Source organism: Schistocerca serialis, chromosome 4 (genome assembly GCF_023864345.2).
Source record: "Schistocerca serialis cubense isolate TAMUIC-IGC-003099 chromosome 4, iqSchSeri2.2, whole genome shotgun sequence".
In the NCBI taxonomy this organism is placed as follows: Eukaryota; Metazoa; Arthropoda; class Insecta; order Orthoptera; family Acrididae; genus Schistocerca; species Schistocerca serialis.
In genome coordinates, this window is record NC_064641.1 from 656,357,608 (window position 1) to 656,380,801 (window position 23,194).

Consider the following 23,194-nt stretch of genomic DNA (forward strand, 5'->3'; position numbering starts at 1 on the left):
GATACATGACTATACAGTGAGCCCCCCTTCCAGACTTCTTTACTATGTACGTACAATAACAAAAACAAAATCATAATCGAATGCTCCCCTGCAACATTGAAATTATATTATTAAGGCTCCTAATAACTCAAGCACAACCTGACAAATCAATTTCACAGTGTAGACAAGGACAAAAAATGCCAACCATTAAGGAAATTTTACAACAAATCTCTTAAGAGCATAGCTCACAAAAAGAACGACATAACACATGAAGCTAGCGCTACCACCGATGTGCTGCATTCTTTTAATAAGTACAGTAACCATTCGGCTGGTCGATGTAACAAGATAAATTAATTAAATAATACAGGCATGCAGCAAGAATTATGGGGACTCAGGACACCTACTTATCAAGCTCAAATCGCTGCCCAATGATGGACATTTATACTCACCATAATGAATGAAACAGTTGCGAGAAGAAATTCCAAGCGAAGTTTCCATCTGTCAAATGGTTGAGTGACTACTGGCTCGACTCCACCAACAGTCCCCAGACCAGGCTGCCGCATCTGCCCCGATGATCAGCCACCGGGGAATTTAACACATCCACAGCAACGGCGAACTCCAAACAGCAAACTGTGGCTCCAGTAAGTCAGCTCTCATAACGCATACCGTGTACGCCTATCATCGCTCAGTGTCATAAAAGTGCCCCCTTGCGGGAATGTGTTCACTGGTTACCCAGCCACCAGGCAAAGACGTTTCCGCTTGGCCGCTACTCTCAGTATCGCACATTTGTGGCTCAGATGTGGCTGGCATATTATTCGGTTTCATCTTGAAAAACACTTGTTAGTTATTCTGAACATAACTGCTAAGCATCTTACTCGAAGAAGGAGGGCAAAGTCACTGTGCCCCACATCAGGAGAAAATGAGAGACTGAGACAAAATCTGATTGCCCGAAGAAGGCGTATGTGTGACTGTGTCCGGTCGGAAATAGATGTGACTTTGTCATGGAACAAAAGCCACTTATCGCAGTTTCCTATGAAACTTTATCACTACAGCGTCCCACAACTACCACATTTCTGTAGTATTCTCTTGTGATGGTTGGCTATCTGCGAACACACTCTTAGTTTCACACCATTGATTGTCCCAAAAACTATCAGTACGACCTTGCCTACAATTGTGTCGAATCCACATGTTTCCATAGCTCGCTTTGGTTATTTTCCTGTGGTACGTACTAATACATCAAGTTCTCGTCACAGTGATTAGGCAGCTAAAGAAGTCCTCTGGCGTGACATGAAAGAGATGCAAGTTTCTACTTCTGCTTCGGTAGGGTGGGCACTTCGGGTTCTTGTGAGTAGTCGCGGTACCCCGACATTTGTCTTGTTCAGAACATCGTGCAAATTGTTCCGTGGCTCGTTTTCAGTTTTTGAGCACGCCAGCCGTCACTTCACATGCGATTGTGGGTGGTCCAAAGAGAAATACCTGCCACTTTGGTCGACTCAGACTTGACTACTCTGGATACGTGTCCAATGACTACCACGCTGCAGTGTCAGCATACACTTCTTCCAACTCAGCATAGATCGTTGCAATGTTGTTCCATCTTAAAAGCAGGAAACGAATTTTAAGGGCACTGGACCATGTGGCTTGTGGTTTGTTCTTATCCATCATCACAGGACGTGTCTTCTGTTATGAAGCCCAGTCTCTTCAGGTTGTCTCTGGATCGTCCAACTCCTCAACTCCGTAATCTGTTTAAAGATTTTCACACTAGCCATCTTGCATTGTGTCCAGGCGGTAGTTTTTCAGCTTCTAGTATCCATCAGCGCAGGTGAGGCGTCGACTTCCGACCGACAGAAGACTTGTAATCGGATGTACCCTGGGCGTCAGATTTCTCTGATGTCTGATTCTTTCACATCAGAAACATCTTGGTCCTTTTCAGGACCGCAGTTGACCATCATATCAGTGAATATACGGGGTGTTCAAAGAGTCTCTCCGCAGTGCCGGATGACTGTTAGCCGCGCGTGCCGTATAATTGTTCGCCTGCCTGGGTTACTTCCCTTCAAGTGGACTCTCCCAACATTCCACCGTTTCGTTTCCCAGCCAGCGTCAGTAGTATCGTTGGTGTGTGTCTTTACGTGTTGACGTGAACGTTTAAGTTTAGTTCCTCTGTTCGTTTCTTTCGTTTTTGTCACTGTTAAAATGTTTACCATTGAAGAAAGTGTGTTTTTAGTCGAACAAGTGTTCAAAGCTGACGGTAAATACATAGTTTCAGTTCGTCAAACATGTAATTCAGTTTTCTCGGAGGCAACACTCCCACATCACGATATAGTGCGATATTTGATTCACAAATTTCTAAGTACGGGTTCAGTGACAGATGCACCGAGAAGTGGTCGTCCTAGCGTTTTGTCTGAGGATAAACACTTAATATTTCCAATAAAATGTCCATGAGTCCGAACAAGTCAGTAAGAAAACTCGCTCAGGAAATCGATGTCAGCGTCGGAAAGGCCCACAAAGCTGTAAGGAAAAAATTAGAACCTTTCCCATACAAAGTGACAGTCGTGCAAGAACTGAAAAATACTAATCATATGAAGAGTCTGCATTATTCTCAATGGTTCAAAAATTTCGCTCAACAAAATGGAAGGGATACTCTTAATGAAACGTTTTTCTCTGATAAGGCACGGTTTCATTTATTCGGGTACATGAACTCGCCAAATTGTCGTATGTGGAGTGCTGCAAATCCATTGTGTATTCATGAGGAACCACTTCCTTCTGTGATAATAGGAGTTGGGATTGTAATTTCTGGATTGTGGGACCCATATTTTTCAAAGCAACCGTAAACGCACAACGATACTGCAGTGATTTTCTGTACCCATTAATAGGAGAACTTGTGTTAAGTGAAATACTGAACGGTTATTTTCAACAAGATGGTGCAACGGCATATACAGCTGGCGTTACAATGTCACTGCTTGCTGATGTTTTTGGTGATCGCATAATTTCACAGGGACTTTGGCCTCCACGATCACCTGACCTAACATCACCTGACTTTTTCTTCTAGAGTGCAGCGAAAGCAAAACCGTCCAGAGTCCATCGATGAATTGAAAACTGGAATATCCATTTTCACTGCTTCTGTTACAGAAGAAATGTTACAGCTTGTGTTTGGAAACATGATTAGACAAATTGAATTGTGTATTCAACAACAAAAAATGGCTCAGAGCACTATGAGACTTAACAGCTGTCATCAACCCCTAGAACTTAGAACTACTTAAAACTAACTAGCCTAAGGACAGAACACACATCCACGCCAGAGGCAGGATTCGAACCTGCGACCGTACCAGTCACGCTGTTCCAAACTGAAGTGCCTAGAACCGCACAGCCACTCCGGCCGGCTATCCAACAACAGGAGGGATACTCAACACTAAATTTGTAAGTAAAAATGAATATTCAATAAATTAATAATTTGTATTTCAGTGAGTTTCATTTCTCTGTATTCACTGCGGCGTACGGCACGCACGGCTAACAATCACACGGCACTGAAGAGAGACTTTTGGAACACCTCGTTGAAAACGAATTACCGCACGATACTCCATTTTCTCAAGGGGTTCTGCCATTTTTATCTTGGCAACTCTGGTGGGAATTTCATAGTTGACCAGGACTGACGACGTGCCCCTGATGATGAACAAAACATTAACGGTGTATCATTGTTTCTTCGAGATGGCCATTAAGCATGAAACATGGAAACAATTATATGAAGTTATAATTTTTTCATTTATTAATCTTTCAAATCAGCAAGTTTCTTTAATGCGATCTGTTCATCAGCCCTGTACATATCTCATCGTAAGGGCCACAAAATAAAAGGTTAAAAAAAAAAACTAGTTGCAACGCGTATAGTGACATCTAAGCAATCACTTTCCCCAAGCGAATGAAATGGAAAAAAACTCTACTATGCATTACTATGGAAGGTACTGTCTATTCTGTTCACAGTGATTTGCAGAATCTGGGTGTAGACGAACAGACCAATCACTTTTCACTATGATAACGAAATTACGACATAGTGAGAGGTCATACTTTTATCGTCTAACGACAACAGTAGTACGCCCGGTGATGGCGGAGATAGGAAGTATACGTCAGCGTAGATAGTGCAGCTCCCCTGAGGCACCCAGACTGGCAGAGTCCAGCTCGCCCGCCGGCTCGTCAGAGCGGCCGTGTACAGCGCAGTCCCGGAATGCAAAACACGGCGGTCCCGGCGGCGTCTGGCATCCGGGATGAGCCTCGGGCCAGCGGCTGCTCAGTCTGCTGCGCACCGTGTTATGCCCAGCAACGCCAGTGTTTCAGTGAATTGATCTAAGGTGGAATCTTTGTTCTCACGTTGCATTCCGTACCTCCACGGAATAAACCGTTTAACTTGGTGTCCTGTATGCGTGTTTCAAGCATTTTGCTTATTACAGACAATCAAAACGTACGTGTTATGAAGTTATACACACAGACTGACAAAAAGAAGTGCTGTACTCAGAAGGGACAACGAAATGAAAACTTTGCATGCCGAGATGGTATGTGATGTTATTTGAGCGACTGCAAAATCGAGTCAAATATTCTAAGAATTTCGTCGTTTGAACTCACATATGTGACACTGTACCCCTTTTGGGCATTACGCATGCACTGAATCCGCTTGAAAGGGCATCATGAAACTGTAGTATTCAGCCTTAGGCAATCTGGCCCACAATTATTCTCATTGAGAGCCTGGATGCTTGCAATGAGACGGAGTTGATGCACGACCTGGTCCCACACAAGTTCTTTTCGGGGAGAGGATCTGGAGATAATTTTGGCTGTGGGAGTAACTCAATATTATGGACACGGTTCATAGACGCACCTGCCATTCGTGGACAATCATTCTCCCGTTGAAAAGTGGCATCACAGTAGTGTCCAATGAGAGGTAATTCGTGATGACCCAGGGTGTCCATAATAAACCTTTATACCGTCCGAGTTCCTAATACAAGGCATGACTCAAGTCATACACGATGGCTCACAACAAATGAAAAAGTAACATCACTGTGCCTGTCCTAAACAGGAGAGGTCACTGCCATACTCACCAACGAGCGCCATCTTAGATAGTGCAGCAATTCGTCACCGAGCAGAGTGTGACGCTTTTTATCGGCAGTCCATGTTTCCCCATCACGGTACCACTCCAAATGCAGCCGTTTGTGTTGTGGTGTTAACGGCAGCCAACGCATGGCGCGGTAGTCACCTAGCCCGACTGCAGCTAGTCTGCGACCAATGGTGTGGGATGACATAGTATGTTGCTTTTTCTCGGATGGCAGGTGGTGATTTGAAGGGATGACTATGTGCTTGATTCTCCCTTCTGTTGGTCAGATATAGTCGACTGGAACGTTGACGAGTACGCCTGCCTTCACGTTCGCATGCATCCGATATCAGGTCACTGTCAAATACTTATGCTCCACAACTTTGCATAATACATAATTCGATCACCCAGCCAGATGCAGATCCACAATGAGGCCCCTTTTAAAGACCGGCAAGTGCTGATATTGCTTTCTCAAACGAGTACTCGACATCGCTTTGTCCTTCAATGATCACTCAAAGTATGACGCTGTTTATGACCCTTCTATAGCCTATAAGGCCTAGGAACATCTCTAATGAACTCTGGTGGTCGTTCTACCTGTCATAGAGAACCGCCACTGTACACATTTACATACATGCCTACGGTGCGCAATTATACAAAGTGAGATAGATATGCGACCATGTTTTCCTGCACTTTTTTTGTCAGTGCATTTGTAAAAATCGTGGGACGTGTGAATTTACACAACACATTTCCTGCTAAGCCATTGGGTAAGTTTCAACGAAGCTTTGTACACATCTCACTAATTCTAAAGAAGCATTGTGAATAAGAAACTATTACAACCTATACCACCTACATGGGTGGGGCAGGAGGTGAACAGTTGGTGACATTGAAACGTAACTCAGGATTTCTTGGAGCAATTTCAAGCAAGTTTTTATTTTGCGGGATGTCGGTTGTGTTGTTTTACACACCCTTATGATGTTAAAGTCGGATCTTTGAAGACCAACAGGAGAGAAGCACCCCACATGATAACGTAAGTTAATTAAAGTAAAAAATAATGTCACGCAATGGAAACGTGTTACTGAACGATAATTAATAGGGGTGGTACAATGGAGCATCACAATATTGGTACTACACGACGTACATATACTAATGAGAGGAGGGATCATCTAGCGCATAATACGAGGCGTATTCCAAAAGTACGGCCGGATTGGTCGCGAAATGCCATCCACAGTGAAAATCAAATGTGTTTTATTTGAAATAATTAGCAACACCTTCCGGCAACGTCTCTGCATACTCACCGCTCCGTCTAAGACATTTGTCGTAGAGTTGTACCAGCTTTCCAGCACCCTCGTCACAGAAGTCAGCCGCCTGCACTTTTCGCCGATTCTCTGCGCTGATTTGCTTTTCGGTGTCTGTGCAGAAACTTTGACTTCATAGCCAGGGGTTCATGCCAGCTGAGATGAAAATCAGAGGGAGCAAAGCCCGGGCGGTATCGAGGGCGATCAAACATTTCCCATGGAAACGCTGAAGGGGCGTGCTCATTGCCCCTGCAGAGTGCGGCCGAGAACTACCATGAAGAATGAAATGCATGACAGTTGCGTTGTGTGGGCTGTATCACTGTTTTCTGTGCATCTTTACGTGTTCACAATGAGCTCAGAACTGAAAAGGTAGACGTGGCGCGATCAACGGGCATATTAGAGACACTTTCCAATACACGTATGGAAAGCTCTATCGGATTTTCACTGTGATTTCCATTTCGCGACCGATCGCACCTTACTTTCGGAATACGCCTCGTACAGGCAAGTGGTCACTATAAAAATCAGTTTTATTATCGGAAGGTAGAACACTCGACTTTTTTTTTTTTTTGGGTCATCAGTCTACTGACTGGTCTGATGCGGCCCGCCACGAATTCCTTTCCTGTGCTAACCTCTTCATCTCAGAGTAGCACTTGCAACCTATGTCCTCTATTATTTGCTTGACGTACTCTGTATTCCTCTACAGTTTTTGCCCTCTACAGCTCCCTCTGGTACCGTGGAAGTCATTCCCTCATGTCTTAGCAGATGTCCTATCATCCTGTCCCTTCTCCTTATCAGTGTTTTCCACATATTCCTTTCCTCTCCGATTCTGCGTAGAACCTCCTCATTCCATACCTTATCAGTCCACCTAATTTTCAACATTCGTCTATAGCACCATAACTCAAATGTTTCGATTCTCTTCTGTTCCGGTTTTCCCACAGTCCATGTTTCACTACCACACAATGTGGTACTCCAGACGTACATCCTCAGAAATTTCTTCCTCAAATTAAGGCCGGTATTTGATATTAGTAGACTTCTCTTGGCCAGAAATGCCTTTTTTGCCATAGCCAGTCTGCTTTTGATGTCCTCCTTGCTTCGTCCGTCATTGGCTATTTTACTGCCTAGGTAGCAGAATTCCTGAACTTCATTGACTTCGTGACCATCAATCCTGATGTCAAGTTTCTCGCTGTTCTCATTTCTAATACTTCTCATTACCTTCGTCTTTCTCCGATTTACTCTCAAACCATACTGTGTACTCATTAGACTGTTCATTACGTTCAGCAGATCGTTTAATTCTTCTTCACTTTCACTCAGGATAGCAATGTCATCAGCGAATCGTATCATTGATATCCTTTCACCTTGTATTTTAATTCCACTCCTGAACCTTTCTTTTATTTCCATCATTGCTTCCTCGATGTACAGATTGAAGGGTAGGGGCGAAAGGCTACAGCCTTGTCTTGCACCCTTCTTAATACGAGCACTTCGTTCTTGATCGTCCACTCTTATTATTCCCTCTTGGTTGTTGTACATATTGTATATGAGCCGTCTCTCCCTATAGCTTACCCCTACTTTTTTCAGAATCTCGAACAGCTTGCACTATTTTATATTGTCGAACGCTTTTTCCAGGTCGACAAATCCTATGAAAGTGTCTTGATTTTTCTTTAGCCTTGCTTCCATTATTAGCCGTAACGTCAGAATTGCCTCTCTCGTCCCTTTACTTTTCCTAAAGCCAAACTGATCGTCACCCAGCGCATTCTCAATTTTTTTTCCATTCTTCTGTATATTATTCTTGTAAGCAGCTTCGATGCATGAGCTGTTAAGCTGATTGTGCGATAATTCTCGCACTTGTCAGCTCTTGCCGTCTTCGGAATTGTGTGGATGATGCTTTTCCGAAAGTCAGATGGTATATTGCCAGACTCATATATTCTACACACCAACGTGAATAGTCGTTTTGTTGCCACTTCCCCCAATGATTTTCGAAATTCTGATGGAATGTTATCTATCCCTTCTGCCTTATTTGACCGTAAGTCCTCCAAAGCTCTTTTAAATTCCGATTCTAATACTGGATCCCCTATCTCTTCTAAATCGACTCCTGTTTCTTCTTCTGTCACATCAGACAAATCTTCGCCCTCATAGAGGCTTTCAATGTATTCTTTCCACCTATCTGCTCTCTCCTCTGCATTTAACAGTGGAATTCCCGTTGCACTCCTAATGTTACCGCCGTTGCTTTTAATGTCACCAAAGGTTGTTTTGACTTTCCTGTCTTTTCGTCTTAGCTTCCCTGCACTTCCTATTTTTTTGATTCCTCAGCGACTTGTATTTCTGTATTCCTGATTTTACCGGAACGTTTGTACTTCCTCCTTTCATCAATCAACTGAAGTATTTCTTCTGTTACCCATGGTTTCTTCGCAGCTACCTTCTTTGTACCTATGTTTTCCTTCCCAACTTCTGTGATGGCCCTTTTTAGAGATGTCCATTCCTCTTCAACTGTACTGCCTACTGCGCTATTCCTTATTGCTGTATCTATAGCGTTAGAGAACTTCAAACGTATCTCGTCATTCCTTAGTACTTCCGTATCCCACTTCTTTGCGTATTGATTCTTCCTGACTAATGTCTTGAACTTCAGCCTACTCTTCATCACTACTATATTGTGATCTGAGTCTGTATCTGCTCCTGGGTACGCCTTACAATCTAGTATCTGATTTCGGAATCTCTGTCTAACCATGATGTAATCTAATTGAAATCTTCCCGTATCTCCCGGCCTTTTCCAAGTGTACCTCCTCCTCTTGTGAATCTTGAACAGGGTATTCGCTATTACTAGCTGAAACTTGTTATAGAACTCAATTAGTCTTTCTCCTCTTTCATTCCTTGTCCCAAGCCCATATTCTCCTGTAGCCTTTTCTTCTACTCCTTCCCCTACAACTGCATTCCAGACGCCCATGACTATTAGATTTTCGTCCCCCTTTACATACTGCATTACCCTTTCAATATCCTCACACACTTTCTCTATCTGTTCATCTTCAGCTTGCGACGTCGGCATGTATACCTGAACTATCGTTGTCGGTGTTGGTCTGCTGTGTATTCTGATTAGAAAAACCCGGTCACTGAACTGTTCACAGTAACACACCCTCTGCCCTACCTTCTTAATCATAACGAATCCTACACCTGTTATACCATTGTCTGCTGCTGTTAATATTACCCGATATTGCTCTGACCAGAAATCCTTGTCTTCCTTCCACTTCACTTCACTTCACTTCACTTCACTGACCCCTACTATATCTAGATTGAGCCTTCGCATTTCCCTTTTCAGATTTTCTAGTTTCCCTACCACGTTCAAGCTTCTGACATTCCACGCCCCGACTCGTAGAACGTTATCCTTTCGTTGATTATTCAATCTTTTTCTCATGGTAACCTCTCCCTTGGCATTCCCCTCCCGGAGATCCGAATGGGGGACTATTCCGGAAACTTTTGCCAATGGAGACATCATCATGACAATTCTTCAATTACAGGCCACATGTCCTGTGGATACACGTTACGTGTCTTTAATGCAGTGGTTTCCATTGCCTTCTACATCCTCATGTCGTTGATCATTGCTGATTCTTCCGCCTTTAGGGGCAACTTCCCACCCCTAGGACAAGAGAGTGCCTTGAACCTCTATCCGCTCCTCTGCCCTCTTTGACAAGGCCGTTGGCAGAATGAGGCTGACTTGTTATGCCGGATGTCTTCGGCCGCCAATGCTGATTATTTATCAAAATTTAGGCAGTGGCGGAGATCGAACCCGGGTCCGAAGACGTTTTGATTATGAATCAAAGACGCTACCCCTAGACCACGGGTTAGCACACTTGACTTACCAACTGAGATAAACAGTTAAGCATTTAATACTTGGATAAGTGAATTCTAATGATGAACTTTGACATTGGCGCATGTGGATGGTGACGTTAAATGCAAAGTTGTGTGAACAACGCACGAATACGACGAGTGGCTAGTAGATTAAAGGAAGAACGCGAAGAAACAAGTTCGAACACCAGTCACATCACCATAGCACACACTGAAAGCAGATCAGACTATGACTGTTCCAGTTCTTGTTTCCGGAAGATAATGGCAACGGAGAACACTAAAAGGATGCGCTAGAGCAGACACCTTTAGAAATTCGGAAATTCGGATATTTAACATTCTCAGTCAAATACAAGAAAATAGAAGAAACTGGAATGAACATCTTGAAACAATGAGTGGAGAACAATTACCTCTCTGGATAAGATTTAAGCCAGTTGTGAGAAGAAGTGAAAGAGGACCGTGGAAGTGATGGTTACCATAACAGGCAAAACAAAAAAGGCCTAATGCTTGAAATGGTGGTGGTGGTGGTGGTGGTGATGATGATGATGATGATGTCGGTCTTCCATCCCCACATCATGGGATCAGATAATTCGGTGATACGGCATTCATTGGCTCATTTCCTCTATGTTAGAATCGTTAACGTCGCTATACTGGAAGGAGGGGACAACCGATCTCAACATGCTTGATTTTATATCCACATTGCTAACACTGAGGACGCGATAGAGATACCTACTTTGCTACGCAACAGTTTGCGTTTTATTAACATACAGTGGCTCTTAAAACTGTGAGATATAAAAGTTATGTGATTAAAATTCTGATTTTCAGGGTCGTTGGAGAATCGTAAGAATTGAGATTGAACATAACGAACTTGGAAACATCAGATTCGACAGCCATGAGCGAAAAATCGATCGTTGGTCTTCCAATGAAAAATTTTGAAATGTTCTCGTTTTGAAACTTCCTGCGAGATTAAAACCGAGTTCCGTCTAGGTCCGATTTCGAGTCCCGGTCCGGCATACAGTTTTAGTCTGCCAGGAAGTTTCACATTAGCGCAGAATCCGCTGCAGAGTGGAGAAATTAATCCTGGAGACTCATGTTTGGAATAATTTTATACTAGTGCAGTAGACCACTGGACAAGATAGTGCTGTGGTATCCTTTCCACTCCACGGACTCATGAAACTGTGGTGAACCTAAACTTCACACTCAGTGGTTAGCAGTGACGTCCGAGCAGGATTTAATGTGCCTTGAACTAGTGGTGAAGAATTGACTTAATAATCATGAGAATAAAGAAGACGGGGACAACATCTGCAGCATATTCATGGTGGTAAAATGTCGACATTAGTACTTTTGTTGCAAGGTCAACATAATTTTGCAAATTGTCAGACACTTTTAAACATAAAGTCTACTTAAAATTTCTGAAGGGTATGTGCTAAGTCGCTAAAGCACAGTTTTTTTGTGCCGTCTTCACTTAATGATTCAGCATCTGGAAATACGTTATATAGTAATGTTCGAGAATTGCCGCGGTGCGCGACATGAGACCGCGCGGTCCAGAGAAGTTACTGCCCTCTGTCAGAGGTGGCCGCTAAGAATGCAGCCAACGGCTAACAGTAATAAAATTTTTGAAAGGAACAGAGGCACAAGAAATTTGTCCAAATTTATGGATCGAATCAGTCTTAGCATGGTCCAGAGAGGCACTACAATTTCAGCCGAACTAGTATTCCGACTGAGTCTTGAAGGAAGATAGTCTTACTAAAGTTCGCTGACGCGAGCGTTCTGTTTGGTGCGGTAAGTCCCCGTAGGAAGGAATTACCGACAATATTCATTTCTTCGCACTTCATCCCAAGATAAAGGTTTGAAGGAAATGGATTCTGTTTTCAACTAACGGTTCGCGTGGTAAAGGGAGATCATCTGTAAGGATTTAATGTTTAATCGGCCTGTGAAATTATTTGTTGCTACAATAGTATGTTTATCGGCTGTAGGAAATAAGCTTTAATGACTGTGGCCGTGAGTTGTGATAGCCGACTGGTATCTGTATTGCTGGTAGAACTCTCTTAGGTCATCGAGTTGTTGCTACTTTGTGGGGTGTATAGGTGGAATTTGAGCCTTGAGCGAAGTAATGTCACAAATGTACTGTATTTAAGGTGACAGAACCTAGCACTGGATAGCGAAAACTTTTCTTGTCCTCACACTGAAATGTCACTCGTGAGTTTGATAGGATCTGCCCTGAACTAATAACTGAGAGACCACACTTCTTAAGAAAACGTTATTGAAGGCATTTGTTCACCAAATCTATTACTTCTGTGTCTACAGTGTCGCTTGACCTTCTTAATTAGTGATATTTAGTGGATCTCTGTCGTCTACTTCTGAAAGGATTGAAGTCTGTCTAAATTGTTTAATTGTATAGACCAAAGTAGGGGTGGAACATACGTCTCTTCTTTGTTAGTTTTTTGTATTACAGTCCGTTATTGGGGACTAAGGGAATATGCTGGCACACGTTAAGTTCCAATGTGCTAGCTGTATCTGATGCTAAATTTAAAAGAAAAATAATACTGGTTTCTCGGCGTATATTACACTCAATTCACTTCTATCAACCGAGGATTAAAGATAAATGAGAAACAAATCGGCTTTTTAAATGAAAGCAAAGACTCTTGCAATATAATCAAGGAAGTCGCTTTTGTATTAAAAATAAAGCAATGAGGTCTTAGTTACATTACGACTGTCTAGTTCAAAAAGCCAAGGAATAAAATATATAAAAGAGTTTTATTTGAAATTAAAGGATTTATTCCAATGACGTTATAAAAATTACAAAACTATTTTCATTTCGTAAGCCATATGAAGCAAAAATAAATTACATTTCTTCATGAAAGAAAAGTAAAAGGATACCAGTGTTGATAATGAAATACGAGGTGGCTTCAAAGAGAAACCGAATTTTTGCGATATCAGCTTTACTTCTGCCAGTACCTCGTCTCCTACCTTCCAAGCGCTGTGTCCTTCAAAATAGTCGTCTCTACTGGCAATACATCGTTCCCATAGTTTCTTCAAGTTTTGGAACGCCTCCTGGAATACATTTTGTGCGATGGCGTGCAGATTTCTAGTCGCATTGTCCTGTGTCTCCGCTGTATTTTGGGAACGACGTCCTTTCAATGTGTTTTACAGTTTGGGAAACAGGAAAAGTCTTCTGGGGCTAGGTTGGTTCAAATGGCTCTGAGCACTATGGGACTTAACTACTGAGGTCATCAGTCCTCTAGAACTACTTAGAGCTAATTAACCTAAGGACAACACACACATCCATGCCCGAGGCAAGATTCGAACCGGCGACCGTAGCGGTCGCGCGGCTCCAGACTGTAGATGGGACACAACGAGGATGTTATGTTTTACTAGACAGCTGCTGACGCGTGAGCTGGCGCATTGTCATGTTGCAACATCCAACTATGGTTTTCCCACAATTCAGGCATCTTTCTGCGCACAGTGTCCCTCAAGTGCACTAGGATTCCCTGCTAAACCTCCTTGTTTACCGTCTGACTACATGGCTCAAATTCATGACGGATAATGCCTCTGTAGTCAGGAAACACAACCAACATCACCTTGATGTTTTACAGACTAACGAGAGTTTTTTTGGACGAGATGACCCTTTCCCCACACACTGCGAGACGACTGCATCTTCGTTTCAGCATCATAACCGTACACTCACGTCTCATCGCCTATTATGATTTGCTTGAGAAAGTTTTCATTGTCATTAATAGCGGAAAGCAGTTTCTCGCACATTTCAACAAGGGTCTATTTCTGATCTTCAGTCAACAAATGGGTAACGAATCTGCACTTACACGACGCATCTCAAGTTTCTCACTCAAAATTTGATGGCATGATCCTATGCTGATGCCCACCTCGTCAGCAACTTTCCGAACAGTTAAACCACGATTTCCGCGAATCACAGCACGAACGTTATCCACATGGTCATCTGTTGATGTGGGAGTACGTCCAGTCTTCGAATCGTCACAGACCAACATTCTGCCCTGTTGAAAACATTTAAGCCACTCTTAGCACTGCGTGCGACTCCTACAGTACTTCCCGCATGCTTGGCTAAGCATTTGAAATGCCTCTGTGAAAGTTTTGCTAAGTTTATACCAGAATTTCACACACACACACACACACACACACACACACACACACACACACACACACACACACACACACACACACACGTCAGTTTATAGATCACTTCAAGCATTTTTTTATAATTTTCGAGCACTGTTTGCCTTTCGAAATCCTACTGCCAATTGATGTCAGTAAAGTTAGTCTATAATTCAACAGATTATTTCTGTTTCTGACTTATATATTTCTATTTCCTTTCTTGTGCACTGATGTGGTCTGTTCTAGTTACCGGTATGTAGCCCTGCTGTGTGGAATTAAATCTGCTTTGTTTCATTCTCATTTTGTAATTAATTTAAAACATATCATACCGCACCGTGACTGAATTTGAATCATTGTAGTAGTAAATAGTAACATTGCTTGTGTGTATGCAAATTTATGAGCTTGAAACTGTTACGAGAGTAAGGGTGCAAGAACCTTGGTGTGTCATCCACTTACAGCTTTCATAAAATAAAATTCAATCAAACCGCGAAATTCAGCGTTTTGTGAATAACAGCACTGTAACTGAAGTGTCGAATACTTCATAATGATTCGTCTATGAGTAGTATTTATAAAATGTCTATGAGTACTATTTATAAAATGTCTCCAGCGCATTGTGCAAATTTTGAAGCGATTATCTTAATTCATTCTGAAGCGGATATTATCATCATCGATTTTCAGTCAATCAGTTTCGGCCGAAATTAGAGCGATGGTGAATAATTAAGTTATAAGTAATCACAGAGATTGAGTGCAATATGGTAGCGTGTGTGTGCTCATCGGCATTTTACCGTACAGGATCGCTAATAACGATGGACAAATCTACTGCGACAGTCACATTAGCAGGCCTTACTAGGTACATAAATCCTGTAACTATACTGAAAACAGAAGTTCAGCTCACTGAGTGAAGCTTCCTCCTGCCATATTGGTATTTAATACCGCGGGTTTTGTGAAGAATGCAAACGGATGCGAATAATGTAGATGTGTTTATTTGAAAACTGATTAACAATCGCCGTGTTCATTACAGTCCATTTGAAGACACTATAAAAGATCACAATTATGTTTCAGTGTCGCGTAGCACAAAAAAAAAAATCTCAATTCCAACAATTCATCTCAGCGAGGCACGACTGATAATCTAATCTCTATATATAATAGGAAAGGTCCTGACTCAGTGACTGATTCATCATCGCCCAGCCCAAATCGCTAAGAATAGAAACTCAAACCTTGGAGAGGGTGTTGATCTTATACTTATTCCACACCTAATAGGATGAAATAGGGGATGAAACGTTTTCTGAAAATATGTCACGATTAAAACAATTTTGAAGTTAGAACTACAAAAATCAATATTAGGTCTGTTGGGCATACAAAAAATGTTTCCCAGCATTTTTGGAAATTCAAAATCTGATGGGGTGAAATAATGGGTGAAAGATTTTTGAAGGTAAATCGTTATTTAATAACTTCTGAAGCGTTGTTATTTGGTTCAAAAGGCTCTGAGCACTATAGGACTTAACATCTGAGGTCATCAGTCCCCTGGAACGTAGAACTACTTAAACCTAACTAACCTAAGGACATCACATATATCCATGCCAGAGGCAGGATTCGAACCTGCGACCGTACCGGTCGCGCGGCCCCAGACTGAAGCGCATAGAACCCCTCGGCCACATTGGCCGGCCATTTGTATTTGGCTACTCGGTTAGAAATAAAAGAAGTATGTGTTTCAATATTTCTGGCAACTCAATCCCTAAGAGGTAAATTTGGGGATACAAGCTTTTATGGAAATATTTCATTTTGAAAGCATTTTTCGAGCTAAACCTGTGAAATCTGGTATTTGACGTCTCGACTAGATACAAAACAATATGTGTTAGGAGATGAAAGTTTCTACGGAAATATAACAAGAACTCAAAGGCAGGATTACCATAATCCTCTGAATCCAGCTACGAGAATTGGTTGTTTGGTTAGAACTATGCCTAAATTCGGAAAAGACGATGTTTCAATGGAATTATTTTTCATGAAAATTTCAGAAGTTGTTGGAATTTATGAACTAAATCGAATAAAACCATTTAACACTCACCACGACAAATCGGCTTTGTCAGAACTGCTTCGAAAGCTATACAGCTCTCTAAAACCTGAAATTTTTATTACGCCTAGTGAATGTTCCTAAAGTTTTTTCTGTTGTAATTTCTACGCAAACGTGAACGAGCATAAGTATAAAGCAACTGCAAATCCAGCAAAAGTTGACAATATGAGAAGCCACGCAGTCAACACCGTTCCGGTTCAACTTGTTAGCGCCAGAGGCAACTTTTAGCTTAATCTACCATCTGCGACCATATCCAAACACAGCAAACCTTTGAAGTGCTTGGCGGAAGGTTCGTGCACTTTACCACACATTAAACTTTCTGACCTTTCTATTCCTATACGTTTATACCTAAATGAATACTTGGCACAGGGTTAACAGAACCACTTTTAGATTGAATCTCAACCGTACACCTTTCAAATAGCTAGTGGCGAAAACAGATTCCGTGCGAGCTCTGGTTTCGGATTTTATCATGACGGTCATTTATCCCCATGTCTGTGGAAGTCCATAGAGTACACTAGTGCGCAAGATTTGAGGACGAAATAACTTTCGTATGATGAGTCAACGTCAAGTAGCATAGATCGATGAAATTTGGACTATATACAGACAGAACTGCTACGGTATAACTGAAATAAATTCACAATTTGACGAACTTAAATGTCTTATTCAAACATAATATTAAGCCTACAACTTTGCTTCCGCCGTTTTGCAACAGACGACAGTAGTGGAAAGTAGTGATGCATGTCGTTTGTCGTAAGTGTCATATAGTAAGCTTAGGCATTTGAGAACATAATGCCATCAAAATGTGTCGATTTTTGATTGCATCATAAAGTTATTCTCGGCTGAATACGTCAATTTATGAGCCCCATTGTCGTCATCTGCGGGAGGTTTTAATTTTCTGCTTTGAAATGAACAAATCTACGGCTGAGGATCATAAAAAAGCTGAGTAAAACCTATGATGAGACGTCTGTTGGTGACAGAACTTCGCAAATGGTTTCCATGCTTCAAGAATGGTGATTTTGACGTTGAAAAAAATGGTTCAAATGGCTCTGAGCACTATGGGACTCAACTGCTGTGCTCATCAGTCCCCTAGAACTTAGAATTAATTAAACCTAACTAACCTAAGGACATCACACACATCCATGCCCGAGGCAGGATTCGAACCTGCGACCGTAGCAGCAGCACGGCTCCGGACTGAGCGCCTAGAACCGCACGACCACCGCGGCCGGCTTGACGTTGAAGACCGGCATGGTTGTGAAAGAGAGAAAGTTTTCGATGCTACTGGAACCAACGGGAACAATCACAGGAGATCGTTTTCGAAGGCAGTTGATGTCTTTTAGCTGATCACAGAAAGACAAACGGCCACGCTACAGCGATAGACATGAAAAAATGATTTTTGCAGCATGACAGTGCACAACCCAATGTCGAAAATCCCATCAAAACATACCTGGAAACGTTTAAATTTGAAGTTATACCCCACCCGCTGTATTCTCCAGATATTCCTCCCCCTGACTGCCACCTTTCTCGATCTATGACACATGACCTAGCTGACTAGCACTTGCGGTCATATGAACAAGTGCAAAATTGGATCGATTCATGGCTCCCCTCAAAAGACGCCCACTGCAAGATTAGTATGCTGCCCTAAAGCAAGGAGAAAGCAGTGGCCAATACTTTGAATTGTAAATTTTTTGTAAGTTTTTGACAATAATGGCTCGAACTTCGAGAAGAAACGGCGGAAGCAAAGCTGTAGACCTAGTAATTTCACTGAAGCGGCCGCTATTCACGATTGGCTCGTGGACATTACAAACGGCGGTACGTGGTGCTCAGTAGAGTGTGTGATCACCAACGACGGCAATGCACGGTCTTCAACGTACTCTCTTGCTGGCCAAAAGGTGGGTAAAAACTTCTTACGATATGGCGTTCCATTCATATACCAGCGCGGTTGACAACTGATGGATGGTCGTTCATGCATGTAGAAGTGCTGCATTAGGTCTCCTCAAGGTACTCAGTGGGATTTAAGGCAGGGGCACGAGCAGGCCAGTTCATTCACCGAATATCCACTTTCCAAGATCTCCTCCACCTACGCTGTTCGACGCGGTCGTGCCTGTCATCCGTAAAAATGAAGTCAGGGTAGATTGCACCCCTGAGAAAACGCACATCAGGAAGGTGCTCATTGAAGAAGTAACGTTGACCGATTGGTGTACCGTGTTCAGAGGTATGAAGGTCAGTAGGTCCATACAAATAATATTACCCCATACCATACACCTGAATTACCAAAACGATCATTTTTGATGTCATCTGTCCATCGTATCTTGTAAGCATCCTATATCTTGAAACTTCCTGGCAGATTAAAACTGTGTGTAGGGCCGAGACTCGAACTCGGGACCTTTGCCTTTCGCGGGCAAGTGCTGTACCAACTGAGCTACCCAAGCACGACTCACGCCCCATCCTCACAGCTTTACTTCTGTCAGTACCTCGGCTCCTACCTTCCAAACTTAACAGAAGCTCTTCTGCGATCCTTGCAGAACTAGCACTCCTGAAAGAAAGGATATTGCGGAGACACGGCTTAACCACAGCCTGGGGGATGTTTCCAGAATGGTAGAGCACTGGCCCGCGAAAGGCAAAGGTCCCGAGTTCGAGTCTCGGCCCGGCACACAGTTTTAACCTACCAGGAAGTTTCATATCAGCGCACACTCCGCTGCAGAGTGAAAATCTCATTCTGGATCCTATATCGTGCAGCAACATTCCAGGTGAGGACGTGCAAACGATGTGTAGTCAGTGTCTTTCATGGATTTATTGCATCATCTAACTGTTCTGACAATAATACACTGTCTTACGTTCGCTTCACTTACAGCGTTGCATTGGTTGTAACTTAACATTACTCGTAACTGTAATCTTTACGTACCTAGTTGAATCGACAACCTTATCTTGTAACCGAAATTTAACGGATTCGTTTTAACACTAATGTGGAGGACCTCATACTCTTATTGTAGACTATTGAGTTTTATTTATTTAATCGTATGGTGATTCTATACAATATACAGTCGATATAAGACGAGTGCTTTTATACAATATACATAAAAGACAAGATTAAGCCTTAAAGTCCGTGTTTTTCAACCAATTTATTAAGCTGGGTGTGAGGGTGAACAAGTCGTCGGGAAATCCAGGGTATGAATGAAGTGGACAGCGTTGGACTAGATGTTCAATTGTCTGCTCTTCTTGATTATATTCACACATTGGTGAACTGATCCAGTCCCATTTGTACCTGAAGTAGAACAACAACCATGTCCAGTCCTTAACTTGTTGAGGTGGCACCAGAGGACGCTCGGTAAGGTCAAAACCTTTTGGCTTCTTTGTGGGATCAAGGTGATGGGCACTTGTTCCCAATGTTTTTATTGACCATTCATGGTTCCAGCTTTCATTTAAATCAAAACCATCTGTGATGAGTTGTTCTGCAGTAACACTTGCTGGTATACTTAGTCGCAATCGTTGCTGTGGCGGATGACAGAATTCCTGGTGCAGTGGTAGAGAGGGTGATGCAGAGATTTTCTTGGCTCCCTCAGTAGAGCTTGTTTCCGCCTTAAGTGAGGTGGAGGGATGGGTCTCAATACAGGTAACCAGTGGCATGGGGTTCATTTGATGGAACCAGTAATGCAGCACATTGTTTCGTTCGTTTTTGTGTCTACCTTCTTCATATGCACACTTTCCAACCAGATGGGTGCACAGTACTCGGCAGCATAGGACACAAGACTGATGCTAGTTAAACGCAGACAGTCAGCAGCGGTTCCCCAGGTGGTACCACTGAGCTTATGTAGTATGTTGTTCCTTGCAGCAACTTTATGAGAAAGCTTGGTGTTGTGCTCTTTGTTGCTCAGGGTTCTATCTAGAGTGATTCCGAGATATTTTGGGAGAGAATTGTACCTCAACGTATGTCCATTGAGCGGAACTCTTGGTTCCTAGTTCGCAGCACGATTCGCTGGATGGTAACAAGAGATTTCGACCTTTGATGTATTTGGGATCAATCTCCAGGTCTTAAAGAAAGTTTACATCTTCTCCAGATCCTCCGTAAGAATTCGTTCACCATCTTCGAAATAACTGCTCTGTGTTACCAGTGCGATGTCATCAGCATAGATGGCTGACGTTGTGGTTGGTAAATCATTAATGTATAAATTGAATAGTGATGGCGCTAAAACAGATCCCTGTGATAGTCCATTATTTAGTTTCCGTTTGTGGCTTTTGAGATGCCTAGAAACTCTTCAAATTGCCTTTCACTAAGCATGCTGGATATTAGATCCACAATTTCTCGACTTGGTACAACTTACACTAGCTTGTAGATCAGTCCCTGTCGCCAGACAGTGTCACAAGTGGCTGTCTTGTGGATGCAGACAGCTGTTGATTTCAGATTGACTATTGAGTCAATTGCCACTTATCACACCATACAAATACCCTGTATGAGTCATTTTGAATTAGTTGTGATCTTCTACTGAATCCACGAGACGGTATCGAGAGAATGATCTAAGAAATATTTAATAAGGCCGTTGAAATTGTTTCTACATCGTTTCTAATGATTAGGAACGGCAGAGAGCATGAAACACTTCCTTGGGGAAAGCCAGATATCATTTCCAGTTTACCCGATGGCTTCCCGTCACTTACTACGAACTGTGGTATTATTGATAAGAAATCACGAATGTAGTCGCACAATTGAGAGTATACTGCATAGGTATGCAATTTGATTAAAAGCCACTTGTGAGGAATGGTGTCCAATGGCTTCTGGATATCTAGAAATATGGAATCAATTCGAGATCCCCTACCGATAACACTCATTACTATGTGAGAATAAAGAGGCATTTGCGTTTCACAATGAAGATGTTATGTAAATCCGTGCTCAATTGTATCAACAGATCGTTCTCTTCGGAGTATTCTATAATCTTCGAGCACAGCAAAAAAATACTCTCCGTAATTCTAAGGCAATTTGATATCAGTGATCAGTTTACAATTCAAGCTCACTATTTGTATTTCCTTTTCCATGAATTGGTTTGACCTTTTCAATTTCACAGTCCTTTGGTATGTATCTTCCTACTAACGAGTGGTTGTGTGTGACTGCTGCATGTGGAGCTATTGCATCAGCATACTCCTAAAGGAAATTGACTAGCATACTGTCTGGACTGGGAGACTTGCTTTTGATAAGTGACCTAAGTTTCTCCGTAACACCGATGGTATTTACCCCTAAGTTGCTCACGTTAGAAAATCTTCTTGATCTGAATTCTGGATAATTTACCACGTCGTCTTTTGCCAAGAAATTTCTGGAAAACATCTTTAGCAAATTCGCTTTAGTGGCGCTGTCGTCGCTAACATTACCATTTCTACAGCCCATTGAAGGCATCTATTTTGTCTTGTTGCTGGCATACATCAAATACGACCAGAATCTGTAACCAGACTAGACATTATGACTAGCGTAAATTACAAAATAAATTCAAATTAAACGCTATTTACCTTTGTATCTCACACGGCGGCCATCTAGAATGAGCAAGCTTGTCGTTCTGTGAGATCAACTTTGCATCTCGTCCACAGGTCTTTCAGAAGACGTAGCGAGTTGTACATTTCGGAAAATGGACACTCGTTTGAACACGTCACTTAAATGGAAATGGTGCCAACTGAACAGTGATCCGAACATAGCTACTTATCTGTAGCATGTTTCATCCAGTCCTAAACCTTTGAACGTTTGTAGTTGCCTGACTTAAATTCACTGAAACTTGATTTAAACTGATTTGTATACAATTTGTTTGAATAAAAAAGCTACAATATAGAAAAAATACCGTTCTACCTCAAAATAGTAACTCACCGCCTCAACTCTCCGGAAGGAAAATAAATAAAATATTCATAAATCTGCAAAATGGTTAACGTTTCTTACGTTTACCACCCTTTCACTTATTATTTTGTGAGTTGCAAAGGAAAACAACTTTTGTGAAAAACCATGTGAGCTTAAACGCACTATTTCTCATACGATTTAGTTTAGCTGGAGAACGTTTCCAGATAAATAACAGTAACAGAGTCGCATTGCACTGTATGAAAAAAATGTTAAAGAACTCAGAAGAGGAGGAGGAAAACATTCTTCTTGAACAAACAGTGTATATGATGCTATTGTAATGATTACAAAACCGAGTCAATGTTGCAAAGAACTCGGCAGTATGAGCCCACTTACCTGTATGACGTCCCCTCTGGCCTGGATGCATGCAGTGACTGGGTTGAGAAGGGTGTCACATAGCAGTTTTTTCCTCTTCCAAGTCAACCTGGAACACAATCGTAACTAGTTGTAAATACCATGAATACTGGCCTAGGGACGGTGTTCACATACGTGTTGGTCCCACACACGTTCTGTTGGGGACTGATCTGGAACCTTGCTGGCCACAGCTCATCATCGCGCAGACCATTCACAGAGGCATGTGCCGCGAGTGGACAAACATTGTCCTGTTGAAAAATGGCACTATGATAGTGTCGCATGAACAATAACACTAGAGGACACATGGGGTCCATGAAGTATCGTTGTGCCCTCAGAGTTTCCTTAATGACTATGAGCCGTGACCAGCACTCATACACGATGTTCACAACAGCATAGCGCCAGAAGTAACGCCGCTGGGCATATCGCAAACGCTGGATGAATGCGACCTCTCCGCAGGTTGCCGCCATACTCGCCGACGATGGTCATCCCAGATAACGCATCGTTCATAGCATCGCGACACCATTTGTCAGCAGTCCATGCTTCCCTGTCACGGCACCACTCCAGACGCAGCCCTTTGTTTTGTGGTGTTAAAGGCAGACTGCGCG